The sequence below is a fragment of the Lepisosteus platostomus genome, chromosome 1, assembly GCF_059453375.1.
Source record: "Lepisosteus platostomus isolate fLepPlt1 chromosome 1, fLepPlt1.hap1, whole genome shotgun sequence".
In the NCBI taxonomy this organism is placed as follows: Eukaryota; Metazoa; Chordata; class Actinopteri; order Semionotiformes; family Lepisosteidae; genus Lepisosteus; species Lepisosteus platostomus.
Window position 1 is genome coordinate 51789911 of NC_142611.1, and position 22366 is coordinate 51812276.

Consider the following 22366-nt stretch of genomic DNA (forward strand, 5'->3'; position numbering starts at 1 on the left):
ATGGAAACAGGATGTTGCTGTCCCTACATGCCGGAAGGCATAACAAGCAAACATCCATCCATCCAATTGGTAGGCTGTCCAGGGCTAACATTAGAAGGGACAAAACATAAATCCTGTGGTGAGCCTGATGTCAATGAAGTTCCCAGCTGCTCCACAAAGACATTAACATAAAGAAAATTTCAAGACAAAAGGGCAGGTAAAGTAAATCACGCAGAAAGGCACGGAGGTGATGTAACCCCAATCAGTAAGTATCACTCCCACCTTATTGATCATTTCCCTGAAAGTCCAGGCAATTGTTAAAGAGGTATCCATTGCCTCTGTAGTAAATGCACAACCCTTCAGAGCAACAGTGTTGTTGTTTGGCTGGAGTGAGCCAGATCTGCACTGGCTCTTCTTCTGTAAAGGCCACAGTTGAAGAAGGATTTCCAGACAGGATGGTGCTACAGAAAGTTGTGTCAGCCATCATTGGCTTAGTAGGGGTGTCATGATGTATCTTCCACTGCCTCTCACAGTTATGGATGCCAAGTTGATTAGCTACCTGATCAGGGACACCAGGTCTTGTGGTTGGTCACTGCAAATCAGCTTGTCTTGCAGTTCCTCTGAAAGGCTTGCTCTGAACAGTGAAGCAAAGGCTTCCTCTCCCCACCTGCTCTCAATAGCTAGAGTCCGAAACTGAATAACAAACCAAGGGACAGGCTGCTTATCTTGATTTGAACGGAGCAGTTGATGATACAGCTGAGTGTCTGGGGGAGTCGAAGACCAGGTGAAGTGTTTCCCTGAATTAGTACAGACTGGTTTGTCCCTTCTCAGAAGGCTGTTGCCCAAGCTAAAGCTACCCCGGTAAGTAGAGATCAGACATAAAGGCCACTTGGCAAAGACTGATTTTATAGCACCAGGTCCCCATGAGGTAGGTGTAGTAATTACGCACAGGTGGAATGGATCTCCAGCCAGAGCACACAGTCACAGCAACCGGCTGATTGACAGGCTGAGGCTCTGCCAGTTGCCGTGGTGGTTCTAGCGTATTCTCCAGCACTCAGGCGAAAGCTAGTATGAGAAAATGTGTGTGGTATTGGTGCATCAAACATAGTTTTTTATAAGTTGGATTTTTTTATAATAAAATACTCCTTGTACAAATACCAGCCAAAACTATATGTATTCAAATAACATTTTTGACTAGAGAGCTCCCTCTTTATTCAGCAAAACAAAAGAGGCTAAAACTAGGCCTACCAGTTTAAATTAATCAAAAACACACAAAACATATTGTAATAATTCTACAGTATGTGATAATAACAGTTTTTTTGTCTTTGATTTGTGAGAGATCTATAATCTCATCATATAAGTGTATATTGTTACATATTAATTTTATACTGAAGCATGTACTATACATTAACTAAATTCAGCTGTGGCGTATACAATAATTTTGAAGATTTAAGACCAATGTATCATTAAAGAAGAAAGAGTAGTTTAAATTAAGAAGAACAGTTTTGTACATTAGTCATTTCTTTCCAGAAGTGCTCTGTTAGTACAAAATTCGAAATTATACCCTGTGAAATGGAAAGCATTTCTCAGCGTACAAGCTCTGTGACACTAAAGAGGTTGTGCTCACAAACGTTTTATTTACAAAGAATATTGTAGCACACAACCTGGGGTCAGGTATCTGACATTTCCAATGGCTTTAGAATGCAGCACATGCTAATTTTTATTTCAAATGATTTTGACAGCTTGCGTCGCAAGATATAATTATCCAGTCTTCTGTTAAGAAAAGGAGCAAATGTAGCTCTCACAGTGCTTGCTTATTAGTGGGGTTTTTTCTCTGAAGCAGTTACTACCACAACAAATGTGTAAAAACTATCTTTAGTATGATTGTATTAATTGCAAATTGTATTCAGTTATGAACAGTTATGTTGCTGCATGCTGCTTTTTAAAAAATGCTAATGTGGGTCATTAATTGAAAACTGGCTCAACACACTGCAGCACGATGGGAGTGAAATTTCTGCTCTGTTAAGTTTTTGTTTACAATTGTTAAAGACACTTTAAAAAGATGAAGATTGGGCGGGTGCCTGAGTGACGCAATCAGAAAAGGCACTTGTTCAGAGCAGGGGCAGAACTCTATGGCCCAGACGTCCGCAGCACAGGCCTGGGTCATATCACCAGTGGAGCAGAACTTAGATTCCAGATCCAGCAACACAAAAATGGCTAAACGCCTTGGAGTGGACAGGGGATTAGTGAGCCAGGGCTCCCTTGACTCTGCACAAAAGCACCTCTGGTAATTTTCTGCCACCTGTGGGCTCCTGTTACATCAGGAAGAAGTGCACTGTTCCTCCAATCAGCACTGACTCCCCAGTCAGGCTCTGTGGAGCTTGCCACATGTCAATGAAGTGCTCTGTAGGCGGGTATGCTGGAGGACCACATCTATATGTCTCATTCTCTCCCGGTGCTAAAAGAAGTTGTTACCTGAGGGCTCCAAGGTAGCCCTTTGGGAGGGTATATAAAACTATAACTGGATATTCCAAATTCATATAAAGACAAGGATATCTTGTATGCCAACAAAATACAAGTGTTTCCCACCACAAACACTCCTCAGTAAAACACGGTCGTCTTCTGCTACAGCACAGGTCCAGCAATGATGAAGTCTGCTTTGAATCAAGGATTTAATTAGTTTGTTCTTGTCCTCCAACACTCTGCTCTCAGGACAGTGCCCATGATGGAACTGATATTGCCACGTGTGCAGGGGATCTTACAAGCCAATGTATCCTGGTGATTCCTTCATCTCAAAGGAAGTTGTTTCGCTCCATTGCTCAGTTAGGGCAAACCTTGGTGTCTTTTTAAAAGTAGTCATGTGAACAGTTTGCTGCAGAAGAGGGAAGGATGGACAAGATGAAGTGACCATTTTATATAATGACCCCTGTGCTAGGCTACAGAAGGTGGTCATCACATCAATGTATTAGTGCGCATAAGAATGCAGTGCTATGGAAAAGACAGAAAACTCATCTTCCCAGTCTACACACTGAAGGATGGAAAAACCCTGCAGTGAAATTGATATTAACTAGCAGAGGTTAGAGAATTTTGCCTCAATGACTTGCAGATCAGACAGAACATCACTCTCAAGATGTATTCTGCCACTATACCTGTCAAAGACACAAACGGTCACTTGCAGTTGTCATTGCATTAAGTGTGAAGTAGGACAGTGTCCTGGGAAACTTGGAAATGCATGGAAACTCATTATAAAAAATAATTAGTATTTTCCGTATATTTAATGACTGACCTGAACATCTTAGACATCTGTTCACATCTCATATTAGAGGTTCCTTTTACAGTGGAACCTGTATTAATTATAAATTGGAACGATTTGCATGTACGGTATTGTTCCAAAAGACTGTAACAGGCCTGTCTCTCAGCAGGGGGTTTGGGAGGCCTGAGCACACCATAATGGGAAAAAAGTCTGTGCTAGAACACTTTATTCAAGTTATTCAAAAAACACATAAAACTACTCCAAACAACCAAACATCAGATACCCATGTAAGTCATTTTATATACCTAATTAATTTAAATGAACCTCTCATGAGAATGCGGCTCTCAGCCCTACACCAATTATATAATTAACCCAAAATTGTACCACATGTGATCCTTTGCACAAGAAATAGAGACTTTGAGAACCACTAGTGGCAGGTGGCTGAAACTCCTACCCTAACACATCAGATTTATCACTATAATAGTAACACAAGTCATAGCATGTGTTGAGGATACAGTATGTTTATTGTTAGAGTTAGGATTAGGGTTTAGGTTTTTACTAGGAAAGAATATAGTATGGACCCTCTGTCGAGGCATTAACTGCACAAAGCAGTGGTTCAGTGGATTCCATGTTCTTTCACGAAAATATTGAGGTTTTTGATCGTTTGTTGTTCCGTTTCTTCTTTTAGCTGGACAAGCTCTCTCTCCTTTCCTTTTCTGTTCTTTTGACTGGCCTCCAGTCAGACTTTCCCTGAAAGACTGTGCAGTCACAGGGCTGAAGAGGGAATCAACATGAATCACTTATACAGGTACCCTGCAGTTACCTTTGTTTGGCAACATTCATGCAAGAATAAAAAATAAATTACCGACAGACTCTTGTATTGAGGCGCAGGACATTTTTATATAAAAAACTATATGAATGTGCTATTAAGATAAATATTTTCATTTTCATTCTTAGTAAAACATATGCCCAATCTTACCTGGCTGGTATGTTTATGTCCAGGGCATTTATGATGTCCATTCTTACACATTTGTCTTACAGGTGTTGACATTAATTAATATTCTTACCGTTTGTTCTGTTGTTTTTGCACCAGCCTTACTTTGAGTAGGACCTTCGGAAACTGGACCTTTATCTTTTTATGGCACATTTCAGACATACTGTCCTCACATTATTTTCTCCTCTTAGGTCATGAATCCAGTTCATCACCTATACTGCCAATGCAAATCTCCATGCAGCAATGTCCAGGGAATGCCACAAAATCTGTAGGACATGATTACCAGCAGCTATATCACCCTGCAACTCAACACAGGCAGCCCACTGAAGCTAAGGAGGTGTGAGCCTGGTTGCTGCTTGATGAGGTATTAGTTGGACCAGCAGGCAGTGCTCACTCACCCTGCGATCTGTGTGGGTCCTAATGTCCCAGCATAGTGAAGGGGACATTATACTGTAAAAAAGGCACCATCCTTCAAATTAGACGCATAATTCAAGGTCCCAATTCTTTGTGGTCGTTAAACATCCCAGGGGGTTTCTTAAAAAGAGTAGGGGTGTTAACCTGGTCTTTACCAATCATGGCCTCCTTATAATCCCCATCTATGAATTGGCTTCATCACTCTGTTCTCCTCTCCACTGATAGCTGATGTGTGGTGAGTGTACTGGTGCACTATGGCACTTTGGATGACTCGCATCATCCAGGTGGGGCTGCACATTGGTGGTGGCGTAAAGGAGTCCTCATTACCTGTAAAACGCTTTAATTATAATCCTCTTTGTTGTCGTCGTCGTCATCATCATTATTATTATTAACTAATTAAATTATTAAAAAACATATCATTCATTGCCGTAGATATGCATGGTCAATTTAAGTAAACTTAAAAAACCATGCAAAACAGCAAATTTAGATAACAGTTCACCTAACGCAACTAAAAGTTAATTTGGGGCATACTGTAAAATAGTTAAGTCACATACATAGGCTTTTTGAAGAAATATTAACAGAGTTTACTACCATGCATAATATTAATTTATTGTCTTAATGTATTGTATTGTATCATTGTATTGTGTTGTATTATTTGAGTAGTTCATCAATGTATTTGCCAAACAAAATTGAAATGTACAATTTATCTGCATTCATCCCTTTAACTGATTCTCAAAATATTTTAAAGGTTACCAAAGAAGAGAAGTAGTAACAGACTACTATTGTACAGACTGTTGGGGAACAATCCTGTGTTTGTACTGTGCACAGCTAATCCCGAATATTGTATAAAGGGATTTTGCAGCCCACACAGTGGATAACTGGAAAGCCATGTCATATAAACTTCCTAGTATTAGTTCCCAAAACCAACAAGGAAGTAGATATAATACATAAGGGTGCAGTTATCTCCAGGATTCCCTCTGTAAGAAAGAGTCCTTTACAAAAATCATCTTCGTCTTGATTTCATCAGATGACTCAGGTTTTTAAGTTTTAGGATGAAAACGTCATGTTTTGTTCCCTTTATTTGATTTCTGAAGTTCTTGTTTTTTTATTTGTCTGTTTGGAGAGTAGGAAGATAGAAACTAGCAGGTGCTGTGAACATCTTTATTTTTTCTGGAAGTGTTCCTTAATGTAAATAAAAACAACAGAACAACATAACACAGGGTTATAAGAGGAGGCCACCTATCTGAATGAGAAAGATTGACAGGTCTCATCTAGGCATCTTGAAAGAAGCTTGGGTATGATATTTGACAGCGTGGCGGGGTAGCTTGATCCACATTCCCACAACCCTTTGTGTAACGAAGTGTCTCCTATGTTCTGGGTCTTTCCTCCTCTTGGCTTTATCAATGTGCTTTGAGCATTTTGAATACTCAAACCAAATCCCCTCACAGTTTTCTCAGTTAAAGACTGAACAGATGCAGTTCTTTTAGCCTGTCAGAGAAGGATACTTTCCTTTAAGAACCTGAGAGTGACAATTTAAAGTTGCCAACGTCTGCAATGTCTGTGGAGATGCTACCTTCTTATTGTTCTCCTTTTTTAAGAAATTAGATATGAGCTTTACTTCTTGTGTTTTGAAGAAGGGAAGGTATTTTTTACCAGTAGATTCAAAAGAGAATCAATGGAATATCTTTTTAGGATAATCATTTAATTCTCTTTTATAAGGAGTGTTGTCTCTTGGATATGTCATCAAACTGCAATCCAAACTCCTTGTGGCCACAATAAGATATAAGATAAGGAGAGTTCCTGGTGTTCTTGCTAAATTCCACTCTAGGCTTGCCTAGTTTACCTTTCCCTTTCATTGCGGCTGGTGAAGCAGTGTGTGACTTCTCCATGTGGTCAGCTGTGTAGTAAGCTGCTGGTGCCGAATGGCTGCAGTGTGTCATCCAGGTGGGTACTGAGCTTCAGTGGTAACTGAGTTACGCTGACTCCCACATGCAATGGTCTTTTGAATCTGTCTAGATGAAAATGGCTGTACTGTATAAATGCAAATTATTATGAAACTGGGCCAGGAGAAATCAGACAGTGGATTTATGATGCTGCACCTGAGTTACATACAGTACATTGATCTCGTAATGCTCCCTTCTATCTTTTTGATGTTTGTGTCTTCTACATTATCTGAGTGTTAAGACAGGCAACATGGCAGTGTGGTAGATAGCACTGCTGTTCAGCCTCTTGGGGTTAAATCCATCCTTGTGTCCCTCTCTGTGTGCTTATTTTCCCTGGGTTCACATAGGTTTTCACTGCAAGCACAAGAAGCACTGCAGCATCGTCTTCCAGAGACGTGCAGGACTGGGGCGGGTTTGATGTCTGTTTGTCACTCCCAGGTTTGGATTCTTGGTTCCCATGGGAGGTGTGCAATATATTTAGAATATAAGGACACAAGAAAGGCTGCAAATGAGAGGAGCCCGTTGAAGCAAGGAATCACTTTAAACAACATGGCAGGGTAGTTTGTTCCATATTCCCACAGCCCTCTGGGTAACGTGCTCCTGTTTCAGAAATATAGCAATTGATATTTCACTCTCCTCCAGCAAGGCATCCTGTCCTCATTTGGTATCATTTACAGGAAGCTTTTCAGCCGCATTCCTGGAAGAATGGGTGACAGCGTCCAGTGCGTCTATTGCAGCTGTTCAATTCAGTGTCAGCATTTGTATTTATTCTCTTCTCTCCCTTTATTAATTTATTTGGATAGTGCATTCATATCTTTAAGAATTCACAAAGTTTGTTTTTATTAATATTTTCTTATTACATTTTTGAGCATGGATTAAATATCAATGTCCTCTATAGTGCTTTGTTACATAAAGTGAAGGGAGGTCTTAAGATGTTGTGTTCTTTTTAAACCATAAGAACCTTATTGTTGTATTACTGGTATTATATTTTATCCCATATACTTTCAGTTATTTTCATATTTTCATCTGAGAAGTGTGCACCTTAGAGATACAAAAAAGTAAAGCATGTTTCTTGTTATCTGTAAATTACAAAAGTTAAGATTGGGTTGCTACAGCTGTGAACTGTTAGTTGAAGGCTCTTGGATATATTATTTAACCTTACTTCACCTTAACCTTCATTTCTAGAAAAAATAATTAAAGAATTTTTATTTCTGGGAGGAGTCAGGGATTTATTGATTTCTAAGAATATTTTAAACTTTCATGCTTAAGATCTTTCTTAGGATAGGTATTTAGGAAAATATCTGAAGGATTTTTGTGTTTGTTATTTCTTTATTCATTCTGTGGGTAACATTCTGTTTTAGAAATCAAGCATCCTGATGTGCTATATAAGCTTCTAATGGAAATCCTATAGTTTAAATTGTGTACAGAGCCAAGAGTTAACCCTAACTGTTGTCTTAGTGACACATGCATCATTGTGTTTTTTTTAATACTACTTACAACATATTGACATTTTGTTGTCCTATAGTGCAAATGACCTTTATCTAGAGTACATGGAAATGTAGTTTTTCAACAATGAATTAATTCGAATAATAGTGAAAAAAGATATTTTCAAGGAATGCCAACAGCCCCTTGTGACTGGACAGGCAAAAATAGGTCCCTAGTTTTTCTCAGTACCAGGACGAGGTTTGAAGCCTTTAATGAATGTAGCTCCCTCTAGTGAAGGACTAACGGTAACACAAGTATAATCGAAGACGTTTCAGATAATTAAGTGAGCGAAATTGATTACTCCTAACAAGTGTTACAGGGGGTTATACTTAAGTAGCCATATTTTTTAAAAATGTACAAAACAAAAACTTAATCCACCTTGTAATTACAATCTTTGTTTATTGTTTAATTTGATTTATTTCAAATGTGATATACCTTGTAAAATTAAGGTCTAAACCTTCACTTACTACTTCCTTTCAGAGAAAGCAGTATTACTTTTTTAAATTGACAAATAACTTTAACAAATACTGAGGCTTTACGCTAAATAGAATATGTACTATGCAGAGCGGACATTGCAGGCATCAAAGTATTGGTGCCAGCTTGAAGATTTTGTGCATGAGACTTTTCAAATAAGCAGTTCAATTCAATAGAACTTAGGACTGTTTGGAATTTATAATGATTTGTGAGATTTCTTTTCAGGGACTCAAAATATTTCAGTTGGTGTCTACTATCTACAGTAGGCACTTGCAAAGTCAGGAGTAATAAAATGTTTTTTTTTCTGAAACCCGAGATACCTGAACACAGATTTGAGGTGTGGCAAAAACAAAATACACTATCATGTATCTCACTGAAGACACTCATCTCTTTCAAGCTACATCATTTGTGGCATTTGAAATACTATGTTTTAGCTGTAATAAAATACATGTGATGAGTCTGCAAGACTGGTTTCAATGTTTTTTTTTTCCAATGTTGGCAGAAAACTACATTTTAATCAAAATTAGACTTCCACCTTTAAAAGCAGACTTTTAGGTTTATGAAGTCTGGGTGCTTTTCAGCAGGTCACCTCCCATTAATTATGGTCTTTCACACCTCAAAATGTGACAACAGATGCCAAGTGATGGAGCTTTAGTTCTCCTTATACTTCCAGTAAATGAAAATGATTAAAGATCTAAGTAGAAGTGTTAAGCTCTCTCAATATTCACCTTCCTGCAGTTTTTAAAAGTATTTTTAAGACATTATTTGCAAAATGCCCAGACAAAAGTATGAACTTTGTTCCTGTATTCTATTTTAAATGTTTGGTGAAGGATGTATCATAAATTTTTTTTTGATGTAACATGGCCCTAAGATAGATCCTTCTAAATGTGATCAGATATACTTATTGCAGTATTTACTTGAACAATATGTACTTGAAGCTTAATGTCCTCTTCTACATTTTTCTCTTTTACTGTGCCATATTGTGACTTGCCTGTTTGAAATAATTTGAGATTATGCTTACTATTAAAAGTTGCTATCTTTAAAAAAGTTTTAGTAATTTGTTAGTTCTGGATTCTGATAGTATGAAAATTACAAGCAATAGAGTTCTCTACCATTGACATAAGTACTAATATGAAAAAATCAAAATATTCTAAGACGCTTAAGCCATGGATGACTTAATGGAAGGTACATAAGCATTTGCTTTCTTTTCTGTTCATGTTGTCATGCACATGTTCTCTGTAGACAGCTTTATATTTTAGTGCGCTGTATTTCTATATGTCATTGAAATTTGTCAGTACAGTCATAAAAATTTAATTTTAAAAAGAAAACTTCAGAAAATGTGAAATGATGGAGAGCTGGGTTATTAAGTAAGTGTGACTTGCTGGCTTAATATGCCTGTGTTTTACACCAGCCAGTACAGTTTAAAAGCCACTTTATCATTTTATATCCTGAGCCCAGGAAACTTAACTTGACAGTAATTTCCCCCTAGATATTTTCTTTGCGTTGGTCTGAGCAAGTAAAGTGGTAACACAGGCCTGTATTACCAAAAAGAATAAAAACTTTACAAAATGGTAGCTGTGAGATTGGGGCTTTACGTTTACATGAATTGAAATTATTTATCAAATTAAACTAGTCAAAAGAATAAAAATGGGCAATACTTCTTGCTTTAATTTAGATTAAGGTTTAGGATTTTGCCAAAATGAAAAATAAAACTACTTTGTGGTGTTTAATAGAACTGTGACCTACCTGCGATAAACTGCTCATATTACGATCTTTTTTTACATCGATTTTATTTAACGTTGGTTGTACAGGAGCTGTATGATGGCGTAGTGCTTAGCACTGCTACCTCACTGCGCTGGGGCCCTGGGTTCAATTCTGGGCATAGGGTGCTATCTGTGTGGAATTTGTGTGGGTTTTCTCCAGGTGCTCTGGTTTCCACCCATAGTCCAAAGGCATGCTGGTAGGCTAAGTGGCTTCTGGGAAAATTGGCTGTAGATGCGCGTGTCTGATATTGTGTCTGCCCTCGACATGGACTGGTGCTCCTTTAATGGTGTATCCTGCCTTGCATAGGCTTGTATAGACTTTTGTTCCCCTGTAAAAATACATAATAGTTCACAATGACATTAGTATAATCATCAAAATCTTTCCAAATGCATAAAAAATAGCTTAACATCATCTGACAGTAGGAATGTTTCTAGTCATCTCCTTTTGGAGACTTTTGTCCTTTCTTAGGATTCAGGATTTTGAAGTTGTTTGGGATGTTGGTACAGGCCCTGACAGGCTTGCTCAGTGTGTTTTGGAATACTGTATGTTGTCTGTCCTTTCCTGAGCAATGGCTGACAGCTTGGACTATTTGCATGGCTTGGTGTTTAGCACTACTGCCTCTCACTAGGGCTGTCTGTGTGGAGTTTACTGTCCTCTCTGTGTATGGATTTCATACAGGGGAAGATCAGTAAATAATACAGGCTGCAGGACTATAGAGGAGTCATGGGCCTGGTGGACGAAATGCCCTTTTGTTCCCAGTGGCCTTTCGGTTGTTCTGTTCTAACAAAGGACCCCCCGTGGTTGAGTTGTGGTACTGCGCAGTCATGTGACTATCTACAAGGAAGTTTACAGGTACCAACATACTCGGTACTTTAACTCCTGAATGTGATGAAAACAATGGGTCTGATTTGTTTTCTGAGTCTGTCTGGCCGGGTGGGGTGGGTGTTTAAATATATTTCAATATAGCGCTTCTTTTTCTGGCTCTGTCACTCTGTGACGTACAAAAACAGCAAGGTCACGACCACTAGATCTTTCAATTGTGATCTTTTGATCAGTTGACCCCAGCATTTGCAGCCTTTACACTAATAAACGGTCTTACATTTGTCTGGAGTTACTATGTTAAGTTCATTGGGTTATTTGTTTTCTCCTTTAATTTTTAACCTAAAAAATGTATTGCTTCTGTACTTCTTTTATTGGTGAAGAGACACCGTTGCTGTATCCTCACAAAACTAGTTTCCAAATTACCCCTGGTACAACACGAGTGCACATTTTCACATTTTTAGGTATGTCAAGATCGATATAATTAAACAATAAATTACAAAATTGAAACCACAAGCATAATAATATAATGATCATCGACTTTACATTTCTATTCATTCTTAAATATACTATACGAATTGTTCAAATACCATGTATTCATTACAGAAAACAGCGGAGACAGTTATATTGCAAAAAAAAATATTTATTAAGAAGAATATGGGACATAATGAATCAAGACGTTAAAATAAAAATAATAAGCCGATCTAGTTATTTTGCAAATAAGTAAAGCATTTTAAAAATAGATTATCATTGACAGTAAACAAGCCGATCCACCTGGAGCTGCTAGCTTGAACAGCTCTCAGACCCGTGATTGGCTAAACCCCCGGCCAGAATCTTAGTGAACAGTTCGGACCACGATTGGGTGATTGAGAATCGACATTCTGATTGGGTAAAGCGCCACAGCGGAAGTTCAGAGAACATATAGATAATAATAATAATAATAATAATAATAATAATAATAATAATAATAATAATTGCTTACACTTATATAGCGCTTTTCTGGACACTCCACTCAAAGCGCTTTACAGGTAATGGGGACTCCCCTCCACCACCACCAATGATTAGATACATAAGTGATTGATTTTCCTCTTGGTCCAAATATTGCAGCCCCAGTTAACCGTATGTGCTGTATGAGCACGCTGGATATACAGTAACACATCCTCTGGTTTCCAATAACTGATCAATCTAAGAAAAATCGAACTAAGCTCAAGACTGAATAGCAGTCATGGCATCCACAGCGCCTTCACTACTCAGATAGCATGTCAGATAGAGGTGCGCACATTACAATCATATCGCCATATGGCATGCCCCTGACAAAACACCCCGCCCCCTATGTAGCGACATGGAGTCCATATAACGAGATATGACACACCCGACACACCCAACAAAATGCCCAGACCCATGTCGCGGCAAGAAGCCCATATATCGTGATATGACCCACCCCCAACAAAAAGCCCCCCCATGTCGAGACATGAACCGCATATATCGCGACATGACTTACCCCGACAAAAATCCCCATCCCCATGTCGCAACATGAAACGCATATATCGCGATGTGACATACCCCGACAAAAAGCCCCGCCCCCATGTCGCAACATAAAGCGCCTATATCGCGATGTGACTCACCCCGACAAAAAGCATCCCCCCCCCATGTCATGACATGAAGCGCGTATATCGCGATATGACATACCTTGACAGGATAGCAGCCCTCATGTCGCAACACAAAGTCCATATATCGAGACACGTCCTATCTGGGTATATCATGTAGTGATATGACACCTTTGTCATGACAGCAGTGCTAGGGTGCCATGGAAGCAATGCACCAGTCGTGATAGTCCCGACTTGGACGCAAGGCGCCAGTCGTGAAAGTTACGTGCGCCCGTTGTGGTGATATACACTGCCGCGATATACATGCGGTCCCTATCATGACATGCTGTGGAGGTCTTGTCGCGATGGTATCCCATAGTTACACGTTTGGCAACAGCGTGTCACGGTAGGGAAAGAAAAAGAAAAACGAGCCATAGAAAATAAAAACTATAGATCTTAGAATCACGGTGATTTTACATACATTACAACCACAGTTTTATGTCGTAGATGGTTAACTTGTTGCGTCATGACTTAAGTATTATACACATCTAAGGAGGCTCATATGTTTATGGATATTGATTGTCTTTAAATTGTGAAGGGTACGAGCTAAACTGTCCATTTTGCTGATTGTGTATTTGGACAACGACGTTTTACAACATATCCAGTAAACTGTGCGTATTGCTATAAAATCCAAAGCAAAGTTTTTTTTTTAACAATTTTGCTTAAGTTAGTTATACCGACACAAAACAGACTAGAAGTAAAGAGTTTAGTATAAAATTGCATCATCTGGTGCGTTGCTCTGTTCAAGGAAACGTACTGGATTAAAGTTCTGTATTGTTCCCCGACCATAGGTGTGAAATTGCAAAGGCTGGGGTCAACTGATCAAAAGAACACAATTGAAAGATCTGGTGGTCGTGACCTTGCTGTTTTTGTACGTCACAGAGTGATATCACAGCCAGAAAAGAAGGCGCTATATTGAAATATATTTATATATCCACCCCACCAAGCAGACTCAGAAAACAAATTGCACCCATCGTTTAAATCACATTCAGGAGTTAAAGTACCGAGTATGTTGGCACCTGTAAACTTCCTTGTAGTCACGCCATAACCCGAAAAAACAAGGCGTTATATCTCGGAAACTAAAGCAGCACAAACGCTACTTTAACCCACAAACCGGAACGAACGCAGCACTAACGAATGCGGTGGGTTTCGTCGTTTCTGCTGTTTTCTGGCTATGAGGGCAACTTCATGGTGCTGGACAAGCAAACATGTCCTGGGTCATTACACTGCATACTGCAAAAGACACAACTTCACCTGGGAGAAATATGACGATCGAACAAAGGCGCTCATTTCTGTCTTCAGAGGTCAAGGTGTGCCCTCACGCTGTATTCTACACCAAGGATTGACCAGAAACACAAAGATAAAAGGACTGTGAGCTAATCGTTTCATGTTTGCGCATAAGAACACTGTAAATACAAACACGCGGATAATGACAGTTTATTAAAGAACGTAGATATATTTTCACTTCTGTTATGTGAAAATAAAAGTATTTTTCCAATATTGCCGCGGTCTGCATGTGTGAGACGGTAGACTTTCCAATGTTGCTTCTTGGATGTGTTAGAACTACCCGTGTCAACTTTGTACGTAGTGCCCCTTAAAAAACAAAGTATTAAGACGTGCTCGTTAAAGCCTCTTTGTAAGATCATGCAATTGTTTGCCAGTGTTTAAGGTTACACCCGCAACTCTTCTGATTAGGGTATGATATTCGTGACAAATTTAATTTTCCTGCTCACACAAACGCACAGAAGATACTGGTATTAAATGCAAAATCCACCGTCGCGTCCCACCCGGTCAAACAGAGAAACAAAACTCCAGACTTGTTATCCTCGCACCTGTAACAGAGCACTTGAACTCGGCAGACGGGGTCACTGGAGGTCAAGGTCGCTTTGCGTGGTCACCTGATCACCCGAAAAAGAAGGGGCTAAATTTCGGAAAGGAAAGGAGCACAAACGCTGCACTAACGAATGAGACCGGTCCGGTTCCTCTACGACGTTGTAGGGGGGCTGAGTGACGTTACGAAAAAACAAGGCACTATATTTCGGAAACGAAAGCAGCTTCTTTCAACTGGACAAACCGTCACAAGCGCCGAACCAATGAATGAGGGGGGGGGCAGCTTCACGGAGCTGAAAATTCATGCAATGATTTATCTTCCAGTACTCGCGTCTTCGCTACAAGAAACAGTTGTCTTTTTGTTGTTGTTTTAATTAAATGACAGGCTGCATTGATAATCAGATTATTTGTTTGATATTGCTAAAATAAAAAGTAATAAAAATACAATACTGTGAAACAGTCTGTTATAGTTAAAGTTGAAGTTAACAGCTTATGTTAACTTTAACTTTAGTTTGCTTCAGTAATTGCTTAGGTCTTGACGAATCCTACCAGTAGAGGTCAGGATGTAGTTTTTAAAAATACAGGGACATGTTAATGTTATGTCTTTTCTCAATGTTTTACGCGCACACGTTAAGAAAATACCGTCGAAAGCGCATAATTGTGAAAAAGCAAAATAGAGGGAAATTCTGCAGTTATGTCTACTGCACACGCCATGATGTCAGTATCAATAGAACCCACTCGCGTTTAACGTTCTCTTCGCAAGGCAAAAGTCAGTTCAGGTCGGTAAAGTAATTTCTCATTTCACCACTTCATCTGCCATGTAGTGAGGCTACGGGTGGGTAAAGGATTTCGGAGTACTTTTTGTTGAAAAGCGCTCCACAAAAAGCAGTAATATAAATATCAACAGTTATTTCAAATTACTGTTTTTTTTACAATTCTAAATAAATAAAATATCTATACATTTCATATTAGGGATATTTCAAGGAAAAAAGACACTTGCACAATTCCATAATTAGAAGAGTAGAGAATAATGTGAGACTAATTTGACATAAAGTAACCTATATCATGAGGTACAGTAGGGTATGCACATTTTTCTCAGCATTACATTTTTTTTTTAAAAAAGCACGTTTCTTAAAAATAACTCGGCGTTTTTACCTCTGCCGTCCAAACAGGTTTCAGGATGACTGGATATTTCAGGTTTTGGATGATATTTCCCGCCCATTACTCGAATCCGAACTTGGGCTCCTGGTACGAGCCCAGTCTAATTTCACGAGCAAGGTGAACTACTGACCTTTTACTGTACCGTGAAGTCGTGTATGTTACTGCACATAGTATTTGTGCATAGTATATATTTTACAATGTCTTTTGATTGTGGTTTTGATTATTTATACATTTATTTCGCGAAACAAATAAATGCTCTTCCGATATTAAACCCGAAGCACTCTTCTTTCCCGACCTATCCTTTATAAATGCACCGAGTTTCATTACACTCATCTGTAAGGTACAGTATGATCGATACTGATACACTACTTTTACTTTCACCACTTCACTACTTCAGTCCACACAAAATTCCTTTAAAAATGCTCTTAATACATAGATTTCTAAAATATTATTACTTTTATATTTAAATGTTCTTCAGTACAAGGGAAAGTAACGTGCTTCTACCCATTCTTGAAAAACATGCCATCGTGAGTCTGTTTTCTTTCAAGTCGATGCACCAACGCAACTTGAATGGACTGAATCTGATCGCGATGGTAAAAATTATGTTATGTCTCGGGACGGAAACTTAATGATAGAATTGATTAATCATAGATCAGACAGTCAATAAGACCAGAATCTATAATGGCTCGACGGGTGTAACTCAAGAGAAAACAACGACATCGCCTGGTAGATTTTATTATTGAAATGTTTGAAGACTGAAGATATTAGCCCTATTTAATTTTAATAATAAACTTTATTTTATATAGCGCCTTTAAAGGTGGCTTCTCAAAGCGCTTTACAGAATGGGAACAACAATAAAAAGAATACACAAGATAAAACACAATTACAATATACAGAAGAGACCGTGGATGGTGGTACTAAGAAAAGCAGAAGGATGAAGAATGGAACCAGTTAAGCAAAGGCTTTTCTAAAGAAGAAGGTTTTGAGTCTGGATTTGAAGGAGTGACTCTCTGATATCCTTGGGCAGAGAGTTCCAGATATTTGTTAACTACAGTAGTAGTGAACATGTGTTCATGACAAGATTTGGACTCTCACCCTCTGTCCTATTCCGTGAACTTCATGAAATGTTGATATAAAACGAATTATTTAATTTCGTCAGCAAAAGTTTTGTTGAAGTTATATCCCAGTTTAGAGCTTTAATTTACAACACCTGAAAATTCCAGTCCTTAAAAAAAGATATATTCATTTTTTTAAAAGATTACACGCTGCAGTCCCTTTTAAATTCTATTTAAACAGGTTACCGTAAACGCTTTTTTTCCTACCTACATTACGTTTAATATTTCTTTTAAATTAAGTGTGCCGTTTTTGCTATTACTTTTTATGAAAATGTGTTAGCACAATATATTACTAAAATTCTTTAATACATTTCTATTTAAATTACAGTGGCTCCTGTAATAACAGTACCTACATAAATGAATAATACATTATTAATAGAATAATAATGATAATAATATATAAGTATACTCCTTATAGTATATCATATTACTCTTTTTATTTATCAGTTTTATTTCCTGTTCGGTCTGTACTGAAAGGCACACTAAAGCCTGCCTTGTTGTAAATAACCCTGGATTAACACAATTTACGCACAGAAAATGTAAACGTTTAATAAACTTTAAATCAAATATTGTTGTATGTACTGTAATTGTTTCCAACACATGCATACAGACTTTAGGTGTATCAAGTAAATTATTTTAAACCGACATGTAATTCTTGTCAGTAATGTTGGTATCATGGTCATGTACTTGCTTCACAGATCAGGCCTACCTCCAGCTTGGTTTTTAGGTTAATTGCGGTGTACGGTATCTCCGAGATTTTATTCTGTATAGAGAAAGAATGTGCTAGATCCGTCGATTATCCCCATCCAGAAGATCAGCGCGGCGGGGTCGTGCAGTACGCGATAGCTCGTGGATCAGGAATAAGAGAAAAGCAGACTGAACAATAGGATACGTGACTATAATACGGGTAGGTACAAAGTTCCAAAATTCACAATACACTCTCTGCGACGTTTACATTTCTGACAGTCAATGTAGGATTTAGTTTGAGTATTACTGTATGCATAATATGATAACAACATAGATTTCTGCATTAATAACATAATAAGAGATTCTTGCGTATCTTTTATTCTTTTATTCTTACTAAACAGCAAGAAGAGAGAATTGTTGTGTTTATACAGATAATTAATGCTTCCGTACAGCCTTCTTTAAAAAACACTGTTCTTTTTCGAAGCTCTATCAAAATAAGGCATACCAGTACTACAAGTGTAATGGTTGAGAAAGGTCATTATAATTTCAGTGTTAACTACATGTAATGTAAGTCTTTCAAATTTTAGGGATGACCTTTATTTTTTGTTTACCTTGATTTAAATAAATAATTATTATCGTGAATTTAGATTAGATTTAGATTAAATCATCAAACTAAAATAAAAAAAACAAAACAAAAATGGAATTTGTTCGTCCTTTGTTTAACCATGTACAGGTTAAAAAACTGAAAAGACAGTGGAAAGTACACCAGGTTTGGTGGAATTTTCCAGCTCATCCTCCCCAGTTTCACAGTTCATGAACATTCCCTTGTTAAAGAAACAGATCAATCAGGGAAAACAATTCTCCACCAGCTCTATGTTGGAGGTTAAACAGGGAATTATATTATGTAGAAATTAGAGTTAAGGAGAACAATATGCATCAAAAATGAACCAAGTCATTATAGTAAAGATGAAGAAGAAGTGGAATTAACATAACTTTATTAGCCCTATACAATTTCTTGGGGTCAGAGCACAGGGTTAGCTACAGTATTGTACAGCACCCCTGGAGCAGTTGGGGTTAAGGGCCTTGCTCAGGGACCCAACAGAGTAGGATTCCTCTACCAGCTGCAGGATTTGAACCAGCAACCTTCCAGCCACAGGCACAGATCCTTAGCCACAGAGCCACAAGATCAGATAATTCAGCTGCCATCCAGCATAATATTAGGGATCTTGGGCATCAGCTTTTCTCTTCAGCCAGACCATGAACATCTTAGGCAAAATATTTGGTTTATAAACTGTGTTTAAATACTACTGTGCTGTTCTTTCAGTATTCTGCTCTTTAGAAACAATTTTGCACATGTATTGCCATTTTTATAAAATCATTTTTCCTTTGTGTTAAATTAGTCCTGCTAGATCTATATTTTATAGCACAGAAACTAGCCTTTTACCTTTATGGATGTGTTATGTGCAGAGAAGAACACATGATGTCACTGACGAGAAACATCTGATAATTACACATGCCTGTTATATGTGATGGGTTAGCTTCTACTATTCATACTGACTGGACATCTTCAGTTAACCCTGCATTGTTGTGGTCAGGTCTTTGCAGGTCCAAATCAATGTGGATTAAAGTTAGCAAAATGACAGGTTTAGTTTCTTCCCACAGAAAATATGCTATCAATAGCAGCCAAAGTTACATTACAGTAAAACACACTAGTGGAGGCTGTGAGTAAAATTGTAATGCTCATAACAGGGATACAGTGTAGCTGCAAAGAACATCAGAATGTTATACAAAGGATAGAAGGTTATTCAGCCCATCTAGTTCATCTTGCAGAAATTGTGCCTCAGATCATGTATGATAAAGTTTATAGCAGTGGATATATTTTCATTTGAACCTGGAAATTGTTCTAAAATACTACAAAAAATAAGAATGCATTGATTTGTATGAAGGTGAATTGTCCACCCATCTCAAAAGAAATTATAAGTTGATGTACTGTACATTGCTCATACTTTTAAGACAAGCTAAATGGTTTCCTTTTGTTTGAGATGTTCTTAACCTTATTTCACTGCGACCTTTTCTTTCCAAAATATATTCCTGTGGTAACAGCAACACAAGCGGTAGGGATTCTGTAACACAACCTAAGCAGCATGATATAGTGATCTAATTTTATCTGTTAAACCTCTCTCCTGTTGTATGCCTGCTAGCTGCACTCTTCCTCTGCACTGCTCTCATGTCAAGCTTATTCCCCAACATTTCAGTGTGGTTAAGGTGTTGGTCTTCTTTCTGACAAATAATATAGTGTGAGACGGTGTTTAGGATCGCTACCAAATTGAAAAAAATGACGTCTTTCCTTCTTAAGTATGCTGGATAATACTGAAGAATAGAATGACATCCTTTGAATTTCTGTTTTTACTCCATACCATGTTATCACTTCTTGTCGTGCTACAGGCACCATACAATGTATAACACACTTTTCGTCTTAGAAGCAGTTTCCCTTGGAGCTGCACAGTTCAGTCCTTCTTTCCACCTCTGTGATGTCTTCTTCATTGCTCTTTTGAGCCAGTGTAATGACGTAGTGTCAGCTCTAGGTGGTGTGGTGGTTAGCACCAGTGCCTCACGCCTCCAGGGGCCTGGATGTGATTCCAGCTTGGGGCGCCTGTATGTGTGGAGTTTGCATATGTTCCTCATATTCATGCGCGTTATTGCCAGGTGCTTTGGCTTTCTCCCATCTCCCTGAGACATGCAGGTTAGCTTTGATTGGCTGCTTTCAAATGTGCCTTTCTGGGAGCGGAAGGGGGAGTTGAATGGGACTTCATGAGCTCTCTACAGAAACAGAACCAAAGGAAACACTATGAAGTCAACAGGCCCTCTCATATGTGGCCTTTAGTTTGTGGTGGTTCTAGTGTTTGAGCAGTAAGGACTTTTGACTGGAACTCTCCTGGTCCTATCATCTTCTTAAAGATCTTTAATGCCCTTAGGATATGCTAAGATTAATGAGAACTAAGAATCAGCAGCAAGCTGAGTGGCAACTAGGAAGCAACGATTACACCTGGGCTCTCAAACAATAAGTCAATTTTTTATGTGCTGTTTTCCTCTGTTTATATAGAAACCAGGTTTTCATTATATTGTTGAGTATAATCAGCCATTCAAGATACAAAACATCTGGCTTGTCCTTGACTTTCACGTTTTCCTGTTGATTAGTTCTGACTGAGAGGGAAATATACCGTCCATCACAGTGGGTTGGATTCTTCAACGGAGTACCATTTCAATAAACAGCAACAATCTCTGATTCCATAATAAACAGTTGATTTTATCAATTGTATTATGTGTTTTGAGAGGAATAGACTAATTATCTGCTTAATGTGGAAAGGTGTGTGAAACATGTGTGACAATGTATCATAAACTAGTAATTTTAAAATGTGTTAAATTAGAACTTTATCATTTCATCATCTCAGTCTTGTGGAAAATCTATTCAAATAGCAATAAGTAAAGTGTTCATTTGTATACAAATATAGAATGTATGAATAGATCCTGATGTTTATTAAAGAGACAAAAAGGTAAAAAGTCATTCAGAGACCCTTTATTTGACTGGAGACCTTAACAGAGAAAGTAAAGTTCTGATTATTTATTTCAGAATCTTCACTGCGACATTCCAATGTTTTGAACACACTTGATGAGATTTAATTTATTCTTAAATATTACATTAAAACAACTGCTGCTGGGTTTCCAACAGAAGCCTGATAATAACTCAGTGTCCTGAAAGAAAGCATCTACAATTGAGAAATGTCATATTGCTTGATCATTGCTTGCCAAGAAATATACTGTTCCCTGCTGTTGAATTTAGCTGAAGTATCAAGTATCATGATGCAAAGTTCTTATAAAATACTTTATTTATTTTTAATTATCTATATAAACTTTTGAATTTTCTTTTTACATACATGTAGATATCAAATAAAACTTTAAATTCAATATTATTTATGTGGCTCTTTTGAATTGCCTGAGGGGAATAATCTGCTTTATTTTTTCCTGTATAAGCCAAAGGTCTTATCCTAAAAACCATCAACACTCTATTGGGTATAACCTAAAATGAACTGCTTAAAGAGTGCTGTTTATAAGTCTGTTTATCAATTTGTATTCATAATAAAGGAAACATGATACAGGGAAGAAATATAAAAATATACATAGTTTCACTGCTGTTAAAAGCTTTCCCCCTTACTAATACACAGCATGTTTTGACATTTCCAGAAATTGAACATGACTGACATACTGATTTTGTATAGTGTATAATGTTCTAGTCATCTAGCTGGAGAATTGTAAATGAACTGGCTGCAGTAGAGCACTTGTTTCAGAACAGCAATTTAAGTAAAAAGTAAAAACAGTCAAACCTAATAGGTGTTTTCTATATATTAAAGAGTTTGCTTTTTCCAGGTAACCGCAATCATAAAATAACTTAATTCTGCTTTGTATGGGTACTCCACATTTGCTATGAATTTCTGGTTTAAATTGCTTACCAAAATAACACTGCTGAAAGACAGCAATCTGTCTCTTGAAGCTTTTCTCTGTCTCTTATTTCATAGGCTATCTCTTTTAAACTGTTTTGCTTATTATTTATTTTTTGTCTTCTAGCCTTTCTTATGATGCTCAAGACAGTCTTTCCTTATGCTTGCCTCTTGTTTTTGGTAAACAGCACAGTGTATACCCTCTCTCACTGGACTTTTAAATGGTTGGTGTCCTATTTTTTTTTCTCCATAGTGATTCTCTGTCTTCTCTTGTTTCTCTTCTCTATGCAGCATTTAACCCATTAG

The 22366-nt window shown here is 37.8% G+C and overlaps 1 protein-coding gene and 1 long non-coding RNA gene across 8 annotated transcripts in view; one reads left to right on the forward strand and one right to left on the reverse strand.

Moving 5' to 3' along the window:
* LOC148678104 (nuclear factor 1 B-type) overlaps positions 1-22366 on the forward strand; it is a 168891-nt gene that overhangs the window by 11670 nt on the left and 134855 nt on the right. The gene's annotated exons all lie outside the window — the stretch shown is intronic.
* LOC148678105 (uncharacterized) lies at positions 3736-13395 on the reverse strand. Its single transcript, XR_015936687.1, has 2 exons — positions 12815-13395; positions 3736-4006 (listed from the first exon to the last, which is right to left on the reverse strand). It is a non-coding gene; the product is annotated as an uncharacterized LOC148678105 (long non-coding RNA).